We start from the raw sequence: 16,024 nt of genomic DNA on the forward strand, positions 1-16,024 counted from the left end.
ATCACTCAGCTAACTTCACCAAGAACAACCTGAACATCTATCTCGTTGCTGTTTGTGGGAGTTTGCTGTGCGCAGGTTGGCTGCTGTTTTTCTTGTACTGCAACAATGACCACATTTCAAAAAGCACTTCATTGGCTGCAAAGCACTTTGGCACGTCTGGAGGTGTGCAGAAATGCAAGTGCTTTCTCATATAAGTAAATGTAGGTTAAAAGCAACTGTTTTAGCAACAAAAATGAAAAGTGCAGCCAAGTGCGGTTTTAAAGAGGCTTTTGAAGGAGAAGGGGTCAAGACGAAGGCTATCAAAACAGCAGTAACTGAAGGGATAACTGGAATGGATAAGCAATCTAATGTGAGCAGAAGAAGGAGACAAGATACACAATGATACAAGAGACAATGATACAATCCCACAGGGCACAAGATAGCAGAATTACCATGTTAGTATCTGACTGAAGGCTTTAGGAATTAGGAGAGTCTAAGCCATTAGGTATCAGTTTAATTTGGAACTGTTTGCATTATCACAGAATTGGTGGGCCCATGTGCTTGCACAGTTGTAGGAGGGGGATTTGCTTTTTATTCCACATAGAATTTACCATGCAGATACAGGCCATTCGGCCCAGCTATCCCAAGCCGACATTCATGCTCCACACAAGCCTCCTCCCACTCTACTTCATCCAATACTACCAGTTTGTGTCTGGACTACACATCACTACTGGCCTGAGTGTCCCTAATTCCCTTCCACTGGCTGAAATCCTTTCTACAAACCCACAAAGCAAGAACAACAAGCCCGCCATTGCTGGGTTAGCGAACAGTCTGGGTCTTTGACCAAGGCTTGATCTCCAGTTTTTCCATCATCTCGGTTGGGCTCCACAATTAGTCACTATCCCAAGCCAAGGGAAAAGGCAGAACTGCCAGGCTTTGGGTTCATCTTCACAATGCAGTGAGCTGTGTTGGAAAGTACCGGGCTGTGGACATGCTGGGGCCCAGCTGTGACATCTCCAATGTTCAATTAGCTTGCTGGTTCAAACCAAGCCAGGTTCATACTTAGGGCACAAACTCACTGGGGACAAGGTCATGGAAGGCTTGCCAGCATTTATAGGCAGTACCCCAGCGCCTCCAGTTGGAACGCTTGCAGTTATTTAATTTACGAATTCCGAATGCTTGCAAGCGGATGCTCAGTTGCTTGCCGATGGCATTAAGCACCATTACCATTCCCCACAGGAAATTTTAAGCCAACTACTTTACAGCTGGCATGGACCCAAGGACCCTGTCCAATGCTGCTAATGTAGCGAGCTGTGACAGAGTGCTCTGTCTTGACTCACTGGCAACAATCGCCTCCAAGCCTGACCCCGCTTACTAACGTCAACGCATTAACCCACCGCTGACTTTTCTCAGCTGAAATCATAGAATAGGCCCAATGCAGAAGGAGGCCATTCGGCCCATTGTAGCCACACTGGCTCCCTGGCAGAGCAACTCACCCCGTCCTGCGCCCCTGCCCTTTCCCATAGCCCTGCAAAATTTCTCTCTTCAGGTAATAGATCCAGTTCTCTTTTAAAGGCCTCGATTGACCCTGCCTCCACCACACTCTCAGGCAGTACATTCCCCATCTTAACCACCAGCTGCGTGAAAATGTTTTTCCTCATCTTGCCAACATAGCCCTGCACCACAAGGAAAGAGCAAAGTTGCTTTTCAAGAGCAGGTCTCCTGTCCTTAGGACACCCCAAAGAGTGTCACAATGAGGTACACTTCTTCACCCCCCACCCCCGCCCCCCACCACAAGTGGGGTTACTGTCATGTAGAAAAATACCTTAGGAAATTTAGGGAGATGGTGGTGTTGTGGTAATGTCTCTGGACTAGGAATTCAGAGGCCTAGGATAATGCTCTCAGAACTTGGATTCAAATTTCACCACAGCAACTGCTGGAGTTTAAACACAATTAATAAAAATCTGGAATATAAAGCCAGTCTGAGTAATGGCGGCCGTGACAACTATTGTCAATTGCTGTGAAGAAAAACATCTGGCTCAATGCCCCTTTAGGGAAGGAAATCTGCCATCCTTACCTGGTCTGGGCCTACACGTGACTCCAGACACACAGCAACGCGGTTGACTCTTAACTGCCCCCTGAAATGGCCAAGCGAGCCAAGGGGCAATTAGGGATGGGTGAAAAATGCTGGCCTTTCCAGTGATGTCCACATCCCACAGAGGGATAAAGAGGAAAACAAAAATCCACGTAGAGCAAGGTTGTGCGAACAGCAAAGGAGATAAGCGACCTGTGAATCTGTTACGGTGGTTAATGAGGGAGACCAGGAGAACTGGGGTCTTCACCTTTATAGGCAGCCAGTGCCTCGGTTTAACATGCACCTGAATGGCATCAGCTCCGACTGTGAAGCCATCCCTCAGCGCTTGGTTGGAGTGTCAGCCTTGATTCCGCACTCAAATCCTGGAGTGAGCATTGTTCGCAAACGCATTAATGAGCTCAAATATAACAACTTTATTGGCTTTTTTAAAAAAAAAGACATAGTGGACAAAGCAATTTCATATGTTTAATACACGTTCATTGCTGATATCACAGTGCAATTTCAAAGCCCTCATTGCTTAACAGTTTAATATTGCACGATAAAGGGCCCTTATACAGTAGCGTTAATAAAACAGTGCCTAATAAATGTAAAAAGTTGTTTCATGGGGTGTCGTGGGAATGAGACTGGAGGAGTAATCCAGAGACCCAGGTTATTGCTTTGGGGTCAGGAGTTCAAATCCCACCACGGTAGCTGGTGGAAATTAAATTCAATTAATTAATAAGTTTGATTAATTTTTAAAAATCCAGAATTGAAACCTCATCTCAGTGATGGTGACCATGGAATGATCATTGATTGTTGTAAAAACCCAACTGAGAAGGAAATCTGCCATCCTTACCTGGTCTGGCCTATACGTGACTCCAGACCCTCAGCAACGTGGCTGACTCTCAGCATCGCTGGCAGGTGGCTTGAGGGGGAACTTGCAGGCGGCGGTGTTCCCATGCAGCCGCTGCTCTGGTTCTTCCAGGCGGTCGAGGTCACAGGTTTAAAAAGGGACAGAGGTCTCCGGGCGGGATTTTTCACCCGAGTCTTGGGCGGGTGTCAATGGGAGCTGGGCACGGCTGCCCCCCGGAAAGAGCTCGGAGGCAGCCAGATGGGCAATTAGGGATGGGCAACCAATGCTGGCCTCGCCAACGACGCCCACATCCCATGTACGAATAACAGAAAGAAAGGGCCTTGTCGCTGGAGGCCGTGTGGCGCAGTGGAGTGGCGACCCTGGCCGGGGTTTTCTAGCTTTGTTCATGGGTGGGACCTGCCGTGGGCAAGCTGGCACCCCATCCAGATGTCCATTGACTTGTGGCGGGGCTGGAAGATCCTAGCAGCAGGAGGGTGCTGAAAATCCTCCGTCTCTAAGCCAGAAGTTCTGGTTTCGAGTCCCAATCCACAACTTGATGGCCAAGGAAGGTGTACTCATAATGCGGTTAGAATGGGAGTCTCCTGGTCAGCCATGCTTGACGGGGAACGTCACCCCTCACTCAATCGTCCCTGGCAACAGGCTGTCCTGGGAATAAAAACAAAAACTAGCTATGGAGGCAGGCCTAAGCGTATGCTTGTGCTGCCCCATGTACCACTGGTCGCTGGAAAGCCTCCAAGTCTAAGTCTCGTTCAGGCTCAGTTTGTTTCGATTGGTTTTAAGCCTCCAGCTTACAAGTTGCACAATGGATTTGCCCCACCAGGATATTTGTCTGCAATTTCCAAGAAACACTAAGCAGAGTTGTGACTCAGTGACGTGCCGCTGAATTCAGACCCTGGGAAAGTATTACAAGGTGCAACCAAATCGCAGAATTCAGGTAATGCGAGAAAAAGGTAAACTTTGCTCGTACCTTATAACTGCCATTCAAACCGTGAGATAAGATCAAAGCCTTAAAATCCGTTGCAGGTATCCATTATTTCTTGACTTTTATATTGTGTTAGTCATGTTTAAGTGCTTATTGAATTTTAGAGCCCTTTTTCCTTGCTGGTAGCAGCTGGATTTGCACCAAACCTTGCTATTCTTTTTCATCTGAAGTGAATTTTTGTTGCTCATCAAGATATAGGATTTCCATGCTAAGGAATAGAAGAGATTTTCAATCAGTGCCAGCATTGTGGTCAGCTACAACATGGGCAAGATGCAGAGTAAAGCTCCCTCTGCTGTACTTTGATGCCCTCTGCTGTACCCGCTTGAGATTTTGCCATTCGACTGCGCCAGCCATGCTCAGAATGACATTGCCCACTTTATGCCGCGTTGCGGGCAGCAACCATGTGGATTTTCACCCCCCCCCTCCCCACCACCGGGGCCCAGGCTAAGACTCTCACCGCACGTTTCACTGCGGACTCACACAACGGGCAGGAAAGGTAGGCTTTCCCGCTTTCGGTCTGGTCCGCATTGAAAGCTAGGTTACCTGCATTTAAACCACACCTTTAACACAGTAAAACATCCCAAAGTACTTCACGCTAGCGATTGTCTAACACAATTTGACATCGAGCCAACAAAGGGGGTAGCAGGGCAGGAGGCCAGAAGTATGGTCAAAAATAGGTCGTCAGGAACATCTTAAAAGGGCTGAGAGAGGTAGTGAGTAGAGAGGTGATCTCAGAGCTTAAGAGTCTGGGCACCTGAAGGCACAGCCCTCGTGGATCGCTGCAGTCCATGTGGCTGAGGTATTCCCACAGTGCTGTTAGGTCAGAGGTTACAGGATTTTGACCCAGCGATGCTGGTGAGTGGCTTGAGGGGGAACTTGCAGGTGGCGGTGTTCCCATGCAACTGCTGCCTTTGTCCTTCCAGGTGGTAGAGGTCACAGGTTTGAAAGGAGCAGAGGTCTCAGGGCAGGATTTTCACTCGAGTCTTGGCGGGGGAGGGTGGGGGCGGTGGGATGGCGGAGGGGGGTGGCTGGTGTCAATGGGAGTTGGGCCCGCTGCCCCCAGACAGAGTTCAGAGGTAGCCACTCATGGGCTGTCGGGTGCAGAGGCAGGCTGTGTGAAAGGCTCGCCTTGGCGATCTGGGACTTGTAAGATAATGAATATAACGGAAAACAGCCCTCTAGCCTTCACAGCCCCTCACACACTCCCCATGTGCCATCCATGTCAACTCATGTCACCTCATACCTCCACATACCCTCCATGCCAACCTATGCCCCTCTACCCACCCCCATGGCCCTTTATACCCCTATGCCAACTTAGAGCCAACTCATGCCAACCCATACCATCCACCCATCACCCTTTTCCCTTATGCCCTCCATGCCAGCTCACTCAGCATCCACCATGGGCAGATCTCAGGAGCCATGGTGAAATAAATCAAAGTTCTAAATGTCGACTGCAGACTTTATTTTTTAAAATAACACTCTCATTCATAAAAACCCATTCAATACATGTAAATTCCTTCAACTGCTTAATCCCTTATAAAAGCAAATGTTTCATTCAAGTACTTTATCCCTTATGAAAACACACATTTGTATTTCATAGCCCCACACTGACTTTAATAACCACTTGGAGCTGACAATCAAACTGTGAACTGACAGGCACCCCAGTGTGATAATGATAGATTGTGGAATCAGTCATGCAGCACTAATCATATAATAATAACCCTCAGGCTTATGTCAACAGATGAAATGAAATTGCAAGAACTTTTTTTTTAACTGCAGATTGTTTTTCTTTAAAATTTTTAAAGTGCAGGAGATTTAAATGTCTTGAAAGCTTCACAGTTGCTTGACAGCGTATCCACTGTTTACACACATTCATGCCTACTCATACTAATCCCAAAGGCCACCTTACCTCTCCCAAAGGGGTCCCTGGACCAATCCAAAAGGGCATCCTAATCCTCCAAAGAACTTTATCAGCTTTAGACATTTTCCTCAAAGGTCTCAAGCTCACGAGTTGTGCTTTGGACACCCCACTAATGAAAATTGGATCCTTTTGAAGGTAGCTGCGCTTTTCAACTTGCAGCTGACTTCACAACCCACAGATAATCATAAGACCATAAGACTAGGAGCAGAAGTAGGCCATTTGGCCCATCAAGTCTGCTCCTCCATTCAATGAGATCATGGCTGATCTGATAATCCTCAACTCCTCTTTCCTGCTTTTTCCCCATAACCCTTGATTCCCTTACTGATTAAAAATCTGTCTATCTCAGCCTTAAATATATTTAATGACCCAGCCTCTACAGCCCTCTGTGGCAAAGAATTCCACAAATTAACTACTCTCTGAGAGAAGAAATTCCTCCTCATCTCTTTCTTAAATGGACGACCCCTCACTTAGAGATTATGCCCTCTGGTCCTAGACTCTCCCACACGGGGAAACAACCTCTCAGCATCTACCCTGTCAAGCCCCCTAAGAATCTTATATGTTTCAATAAGGTCGCCTCTCATTCTTTGAAACTCCAATGCGTACAGGCCCAACCTACTCAACCTTTCCTCATAAGAAAATCTCTCCATACCCGGGATCAAATTAGTGAACCTTCTCTGGATTGCCTCCAATGCCAGTATATTTTTCCTTAGATAAGGGGACAAAAACTGTTCACAGTATTCTAGGTGTGGTCTAACTAGCGCCTTGTATAGTTTTAGCAAGACTTCCCTATTTTTATATTCCATTCCCTTTGAAATAAAGGCCAACATTCCATTTGCCTTCCCTATTACCTGCTGAACTTGTATGCTAGCTTTTTGTGATTCATGCATGAAGACCCCCAAATCCCTCTGTGCTGCAGCTTTCTGCAGTCTTTCTCCATTTAAATAATATTCAGCTCCTCTATTCTTCCTGCCAAAGTGCAGAACCTCACATTTTCCCACATTATATTCCATCTGCCAAGTTTTTGCCCACTCACTTAATCTGTCTATATCCCTCTGTAGACACTTTGTCATCCTCACCACTTGTCTTCCCACCTATTTTTGTGTCATCCACAAACTTGGCAATAGTACATTCACTTTCCTCATCCAAGTCATTAATATATATTGTAAATAATTGTGGCCCCAGCACTGATCCCTGTGGCACTCCACTAGTTACAGGTTGCCATCCTGAAAATGCCCCACCTTATACCAACTCTCTGTCTTCTATTAGTTAGCCAATCCTCTATCCATGCTAATATACTACCCCTAACACCATGGGCTCTTATCTTAATAAGTAGCCTTATGTACGGTACCTTATCGAATGCCTTTTGGAAATCCAAATATATTACATCTACTGGTTCCCCTTTAACTATCCTGCTTGTTACCTCCTCAAAGAATTCTAATAAATTTATCAGGCATGATTTCCCCTTCATGAAACCATGCTGACTCTGCTTGATTATATTATGCATTTCTAAATGCTCTGCTATTACATCCTTTATAATCGACACTAACATTTTCCCAATGATGGATGTTAAGCTAACTGGCCTACAGTTAACTGTTTTTTGTCTCCATCCCTTTTTGAATAACGATATTACATTGGCAGTTTTCCAATCCTCTGGGACTTTTCCAGAATCTAAGGATCCTTGGAAGATTACTACCAGTGTCCACTATCTCTGTAGCTACTTCCTTTAATATCCTAGGATGCAATCCATCAGGTCCAGGGGACTTATCGGCCTTTAGCCCCATTAGTTTCCCTAGTACTTTTTCTCTAGTGATAGTTATTGTATTTATTTCCTCCCCCTCTTTTGCCCCTTGATAATTTAGTATTTTTGGAATGCTATTAGTGTCTTCTACCGTGAAGACTGATGTAAAGTATTTATTCAACTCCTCTGCCATTTCCTGGTTCCCCATTATTATTTCCCTAGCCTCATTCTCTAAGGGGCCTATGTTCACTTTGGCCTCTCGCTTCCTTTTTATATATTTAAAGAAGTTCTTACTGATGTGTAAACTATAACCCGCCCCTATTCTTCACACCCCACCCCCTCAACCCCCGGTGAAAATGGTGGATGCCGGGTTTGGGGGGCGCGGGGACGGAACTTCCAGAATTGGGCTCTGGCACCATTTTGATAAGCCAGAGGCCCTATTCGTCCCCACAAAAATTCAAGCCTCAGAGGGGTGTAAGGCTGGAGGAGATTACAAAGATAAGGGAGAGTAAGGCAATGGAGGGATTTAAACATGAGGATAAGGATTTTGAAAGTGAGGCATTGTAACGTGAACATTGAAGTGATGGACGCATGGTAATGTTTCCATTGGTGAATGGACCCACAGTACAAATTACCTCAATGGTTCCTGCCAACCATTTAAACGCATGGTCAGATATAATTGTCCTGTTTGAAAAAAAGGCAATGCTTGACAAGAACCTGAGGCAAGGGGATTTCTGATGTTCGGTCTTATATACAGGGAGGTATAACCACTTCACGTGTGGGTGGTGAGTGGTTGGAATGGGCTGCCCAGGGAGACAGAGGAGTTGAAAATATATGAGTAATGTGGACATTTAAGAACATCAATTGAGGGATATAGGTAGTGAATGGTTTTGCCTGCTTTTGATGTCTGGGCAGCAAGATGGACAAAAATGTCCACTTGCAAATGAGATCTTCTCCACACATCGGACAAAGTAATGCTGGCGGAGCAGGAGCAGCTCCAGAGGAATTTCTCTGCTGTGATCCTTCTTTCACATGTTTCTAATGAGGCCTTTATTTAACTGGCAGCAATGGCCAACTGGAGAGGGGCATAGCAGAAAGGCCTTCATTTACATAGTATCTCATTGCAGCTCCCTGAAACATCCCAAAGTGCTCCCCACACAATAAAACACTCAAAAGTATACTGACCTCTGTCGGCGAACGTAGCAACTAACTTGCGCACAGCAAGATCCCACAAACAGCGACAAAATGCCTGGCGAGGTCGTCTGCTTGCTTGGCGCCATTGGGTGAGTGAGGAATGTTGACCGTGCGTCTGCTCTTCTTCAGTGTGACAAAGTCTTCAATGCAGGGAGGTGGGTTGTTAGGTGACCACTTCATTGCCAACAGCATAACACTTCCTCAACGTTGTATGGGGTGGGGGGCAGGAGGGGGAAGCATCCCCTAGATTAGCCCAGTTAAATTGTTTCAGTAGGTAAGGCTCTTGCCCTTGGCCTTCAGATGATACCATTGTAAACACGAATTAAAAACCCTTATAAACAGTTTGGCTTTGGTATATGTTTATAATCACAGATAAGGAGATGTTGTGCCATAGTGACAACCTATAAAACATTCTGCTTTGCTGCTTTAAGTAGCGTACTTCTGTTAAATACTAAGACCCAGATTGTGCCCAGGGCAACAGTGTCATTACTTAAGAAGCAAGATATTTGCAATTAAATCCTAAAAGTGGCCTACATGGACTGGACTGGAAGGTAAATTAGGATGGGTCCAAATGCAGAATAGAGTTATCCCTCGTTCAATTTGGTTTGCTAATAAACAGGCAAATCCAATCTCGCTGCAGCGTGTGCGCCTCCCCATGGCGAACGGAGTGCGGGTTTCCCCGGCTGCTGTAGCCGTGATGCTGCCGATAGCTGGCTTGGTGAGGGGGGGTGGGGGGGGGAGCAACCCTGGCCTAGCACAGGAGAGGCTGAGAAAATAAAATGCATTCGAACCCGAGGAGGAGAAAGGGAAACAAGGAGAGTGTGGAACGGGCACGAAAAGCGAGTGGGTGCCACAGAGTGAGTCTGGGCTGTGAAAAAGGTGGCACAAACTCCCCATCTGTCTGGACAAGACCTTTGAATCGCACACAAGGGAGGCCAAATCTTGGTGTGTTTACAATGACTTGAAGGAGATAATCTGGTAAACCACATGGGAGCATCAAATGCGACAGAAAACAGGAAATAAAAAGCAGATTTGTATTATTCTGCAAATAAAAACATCTATTTGCTTTTGATTTAGTTTAGCATCTGCCAGCGTTCCCCCTGGGAAAAGCACACACAGTTAACACGGAGTGTTAACAGTTGCAAAATCCGTCTTTGCTGAGATCATCCGCATATCAGATAATCAAAACACATGGGGGAGAATTTCCCCCCCTCCTCGTCGGTGGGGTGGTGGGGGACTGCGGGGAGGGGGTTGTGCGGAGGCGGGCGTGAACCCGAGCGGCACCCCCGAGTGGGGCCGTGCCGCCATTTTACGTGGGTGGGCCAATTAAGGCGTGATGCGCACCCAGAAGCGCCGAGCACTCCCTAGAGCGGGGGGATTCCCTGAGTCGGGAGAGAGCACAGAAATCTCCGAGACATGGAGGTGCCTCAGGGAGATTAGTTGAAGTTGTTGAAAGTTTAATGAAGGTGGAGAAAAATTGTAAGGACACGTCCCCTCAGGTGAAACTGTCACATGAGCTGGGACACGTCCATTAATTGTTCCAAAAATGTTTATTTAATTAACAAACCCTCCAGGAAACCTCATCCCGCCCCCTAAGAGCCTGGGCTCTTCACCTGCTTGTCAACCTTAAGGTTGGACGGGCAGCATTCTTAACAACTTTAATTACTTTGTCAATGGCCTTAACAGGCCTTTGACAGGTCGGCGGGCGCACAGCTGGCGTGGCTGCACACCCGCCGAACTGCCAATCTAAATGCCACGGGGTGACATTAGGATGCCCGCCTGACATCACTCCACGTCATTTTACGCCTTGGCGAGCAGGCCCCGCCTCCCACTCGCCGACAGGAAAGTGCTGCCCACGGAGTAGGTGAGGTGAATAGCGTAGAAATATTGAAGGGGAAGCTGGAGAAGTACGTGAGGGAGAAAGGAATGAAAGGACAGTTTGATGGGCTTGGATGAAGTAAGGTGGGAGGAAGCTTGCGTGGAGTATAAACACTGGCTGTCGCCCTGTTTCTGTGCTAAATTCCATCTGATTCTGTGTAAAATACAGTTGGAATAGAAATATAACTTCTTTTTCTGCCCCATTCCCTCCATTTTAAGCTGAATAGCAATTTTTCCTGATGAACCAAATACCTGACTTTTAGTTTAGTCAAGATTTTAGTCCAGTGCACCCCCATTTTCTGTGGCTCTGCTCTCAATGCTTCGCATCCTCTCACAAAAATCCCCCCTTTTCCCTAACCAGCCTCAGCATTCGCCTATTCCTGCCACCGATAACATAGCTCCACCACACAGCTTACCCTCACCTCCCTTCCCCAGCCCCGACCTCCACCATTTTATCTCTGGGCTCGATTTTTACTTGCCAACGGGGTCAGGGGTGGGTGTGAGCATTCTGGGAGGGCGTCTCTGGATCCCGATGTGGAACTCGGTCCCGACTCTGGATCTGGAACGCGGCACGATTTTCAAAGGGAGGCTGGAGGAAGAGGAACAAGGAACCCACTCTCCTCCAATTAATGGCCCACTAAGCTCCTTGATGCACTCGTTAACAGGTCAGGGAGGGCGAGGATGCAATTTTTGAGAGCGAATTCGGCAAATCTGAACAGTCTAAAGCACGTCAGAGCATGGTTATCAGGCTCAAAGCAGAGAGAAGTGAGGGTTTTTGATTTATGCAGTGAGAAGTGTTGGAACCATACACTGGACCATGCACATCACCACTCAGTTAGCCACTGGCCCTCCAATATGCTGGCTGCTCTCTTCAGCAAAGCAGCGGCAAGCCCCATCATTGCTGCCGCCTGCTTTTGCCCCTGGTGCGCTGCCCTGGCAGCTCCTGCCTCCTAGTAAAGGAGGAGGGCAGCAGACACATGGGAACACCACCACCTGCAAGTCCCCCTCCAAGCCACCCACCATCCTGACTTGGAAATATATCGGCCGTTCCTTCACTGTCGCTGGGTCAAAATTCTGGAACTCCCTCCCTAACAGCACTGTGGGTGTACCTACACCACATGGACTGCAGCGCTCAAGAAGACAGCTCACCCCCACCTTCTCAAGGGGCAATTAGGGATGGGCAATAAATGCTGGGCCCAGCCAGTGACGCTCACATCCCATGAATGAATTAAAAAAACACAAGAAATAGGAGCAGGAGCAGGTCACAGGGCCCATCGGGCCTTCTCTGCCATTCAATATGTTCCCAGCTTATCTTGGGCTTCAATTCTACTGTCCCGCCCACTCCCATATCCTTGAGACACCAAAAAATATCTGTCCATCCCAGCCTTAAACGTATTCAACAAATGAGAATCCATAACCCTCTGGGGTAGAGAATTCCAAAGAATCATAATCCTTTGAGTGAAGTAATTTCTCCCCATCTCAGACCTAAATGATCGGCCACTTATCCCGAGACTGTGCCCCCGAGTTTTAGATTCCCGGCCGATTAGGCATTTACATTTCAAAATAGCATCGTGTGAAGGCTGCGGCATGGGGTCAGGACCTGGAAATTATCAGGATGTCGGCTTCCCATCCCCCACTTTGAAAATCTGGCTCTTCGTTTACTCTTGCACTAGCCTTTCCATTTTCCCACACAACCATTCCAAGATTCAACACCTGGTCAGTCATCATATAACAACCAAAGGCTCAAACATACCTCGTGTGTGAAATAGCAGTTTTATGGGAATTTCTTTCCATCGGGTAGACTGTTATTGCTGCTCACAGTGCGGCCTTCTATATATTAGGGAGGCCAAAGACAGATTAGGAAATCGCTTTGCTAAACACCCTGCTAGATCTTGTGGATCCTGGTCACATGGTCATTGTAAGTGGGGGCTGAGTTGGTACTATAGGCAGAGCTGATCAGCAGACACTTCTTAGGTGGAATACATCATGTTTATTTACAAAGGTAATCAGCAGCTATACTCGTGTGTTTTCACATCAAACCCCATCTCCATAGTCTGACTGCTAACTGCAGACTACTGACTTTCCAGGGAGCCCGTGCTGCTCCTCTATTGGTTACCCAAGATCATGTGATCTTCCTTTATAACATCCTTCTTAAAGGCATACTACACATTACATAAAGCCAGAATTACCACGTCCCTCCCCCTTCACTTGGAAACACTTTTTACATTTATAATTACAATTTTCTCCAAAGAGCAAATTATTTACACAGAAAGGTAATTTACAGGTTCAGTCTTTCTGGGGGGGTTTCCTTTGGTGCGTAGAACGTCTCATCTCTACAACTTCAGGTGTTTTGTCAGGAAGCTCCTTTTCTGGAGTTTTCTGAACATCAGGTTCTTCAGCGGGTACCTGCAGATCTGTTTCCTCAACTCTTGCAGGTACAGCAGACACATCTGACACATCTGTACTGGGTTGAGTTCTCTCAACAGGAAATGGTGACCCGGTTGTGAACGCTGGTGGAGTCATTTCTTGGTGATTTTCTTCTCTCTTCCTTAGATGACTTCGTATATCTCAGTCTTCCACCTCCACCTGGTAAGATAGAGGCCCAGTTACTGCACTTATTTCACCCGGTAACCACTTTGGTCCTTCTCCAAAGTTCTTCACATATACCGGCTCTCCCGCGGTAATCTTCCTGTCACGACTATGTCAGTTGTGTCTGGTTTTCTGGCTTCCCTGACTCCTTTCCACCTTCCCCTCTAAATTCGACATTATTAAACTCAATCTCATCCTGAGATGGCGTTTCAACAATAACTCCGCAGGTGTGACACCTGTTGTTGTGCGAGGGTTAATCCTGTAGTGAAAAAGAAAGTGAGCTAGCTTGGTTGCCAAGGAATCTCCAGTTAATTTCTTCATGCCTGTCTTGAACATTTTTGGCCAGTCCATTTGAGGAAGGGTGGTACGGTGCAGTTTTCACATGAGTGATACCATTGAGACTGATAAACTGTTGAAACTCAGCACTGGTAAATGCTGTGCCATTATCAGAAACAACTACTTCTGGTAGTTCGTGAGTGGCAAAACTCTGACGTAGTTTCTCAATTGTAGCGGCCGACATTGGCGATTTCACCTCATATACGTTCCAACCATTTTGAATGGAACATTGTTCCCAGGAAAGGTCCCACATAGTCAATGTGTAACCGCACCCAGGGTCTACCTGGCCACTCCCATGGGTGTAACGGAGCTGTTGAAGATAACTTTTGCAATTGTTGACACTGCACACGATTCTTCACTAAACTCTCTACTTCGCCACCCATCCCAGGCCACTATAGATAGCCGTGTGCTATGGTCTTCATTCGGGAAATTCCTGGATGGGCACTGTGTAGTCCAATTAAAAGAGGCTTCCTTCCCTTTGGAGGAACTATCAGTCATGTTCCCCACAATAAGATGCCATCCTGACTGGTTATTTCATGTCTTCTGTTGAAGTACAGTTTCATTTCGTCAGATATGGGCTCCTGTGACCAACCTTGTAGCACTTGTTCTCGTACCTGAGATAGGACTGGGTCCCGACTTGTCCAGTCTCTGATCTGTTCAGCACATACCGGCGAGGAATCTAAGAAATTTAACAGTGAAACAAGTTCCTGTGGAACTGGGACGTGTTCATCATTTTCTTGTAAAGGCAAATGACTAAGGGCGTCGGCGTTTGCGAATTGATTACCAGGCCTATGTGTGAAAGTGTATTCGTATACTGCCAGAATTAAAGCCCATTGTTGTATCCTTGCTGAGGCTATGGGTGATATAGCCTTGTCCTCACTAAACAATCCTAGTAACGGTTTGTGATCTGAAATGACTGTAAAATGACAACTGTGTACGAACTGGTGAAATTTCTTGACACTCTTGACAGGCCTTTTTCTATCTGTGAGTATCCCTTTTCCGCTGTGGTGAGTGTTCTTGATACCTAACCTATTGGCCATTCCGTGCTGTTGTCCATCTGATGAGAGAGCACTGCTCCCACTCCGTAGGGAGATGTGTCACATGTCAGCACCAATTCTTTCCTCTGGTCATAATGCACTAATAGGTTGGACAAGTGCAATTGTTTCACCTTCTTTCTGGGGCACTTCTCAAGACCAACGTTGGTTCTTTTTGATTCAAGAATGCAGGGGGGCCAGTTCTGTAGACAAATTGTGTCAGAACCGCCCATAATAGGTGATCATTCCTAGGAATGACTTGAGCTCTGAGGCGTTCTTTGGTGCAGGTGCCTCTCTTATGACTCTCACTTTCTCCTGAACCGGGTGGAGGCCCTGTGAATCTGCCCGGTGACCCAAATGGATTACCTCCCTCACTTGCAATATGCAGTTTTCTGTTTTTAAAATTCACTCAAGCTGCAAGAAATGTTTTAAGGCTTCTTCTAAGTTCACCAAATGCTCCTTTTCAGTGAGTTCTGTCACTAGAATATAATCTAAATAGACTACAAGCTGGGGCAGTGCCTGCAGTAAGCTTTCCATTGTTCTCTGGAAGATGGCACAAGCTGAGGAGACACCAAAAAGCAATCGAGTATATTGCTACAACCCTTTGTGGGTATTAATTTTGACAAATTTCTGGGAGACCTTATCCAACTCTAGTTGGTGATAAGCATGACTCATATCAAGCTTCATGTAGGTGGTCCCACCTGCCATCTTGGCATACAGCTCTTCAATTTTTGGTATGGGGTGTCTGTCTAGCTTAGCCACTTTATTAACCATCAATTTGTAGTTTCCACAAATTCGGACGCTTTGGTTGGGTTTAAGGACAGGGACTATGGGTGCTGCCCATTCTGAGAACTGAACAGGTTGTATAACACCCTGTATTTCTATTTCGTCCAGTTCGGTGTTGACCTTTTCTCGCAGTGCATAAGGTACTGGTCTCGCCTTCATGAATCAGGGGGTTACCTCTTGATCCACATGAATTTTTGCTACAGACCCTGGATCTTCCCAAGTTCGTCCTTGAAGACTCTGGTGTGCTTTCATAGTAGCTCTGGTAACCCACTTGCTCTCAGCTAGAAAATTTCAGCCCACTCTAACTTAATCTCCTTTAGCCAGTATCACCCCCAGGGAGCTGGCCCCTCACCTGCGACCACCATCAAGGGTAGCTTTACCCTTCCGTTGGCTTCCATAACGGAGAGCTACTCTGCTTATGCCTTTGACGTGGATGTCTTCACCCGTGTACGTTTTTAATTTGGCATCAGCTTCTTCTAAATTTAATTTATGTTCACCATAATTCAGGTATTTGAAGGTGGGTTCACCAATTACTGCAGTGGAAGCCCTGATGTCCACTTCCATCCAGACAGGTCTATCATTCATTATTACTGTTATATATATTGGTTCTGTTCCTCTAACCTTCAAATTAAATAATGA

Source organism: Cetorhinus maximus, chromosome X, assembly GCF_964194155.1.
Source record: "Cetorhinus maximus chromosome X, sCetMax3.hap1.1, whole genome shotgun sequence".
NCBI lineage: Eukaryota > Metazoa > Chordata > Chondrichthyes > Lamniformes > Cetorhinidae > Cetorhinus > Cetorhinus maximus.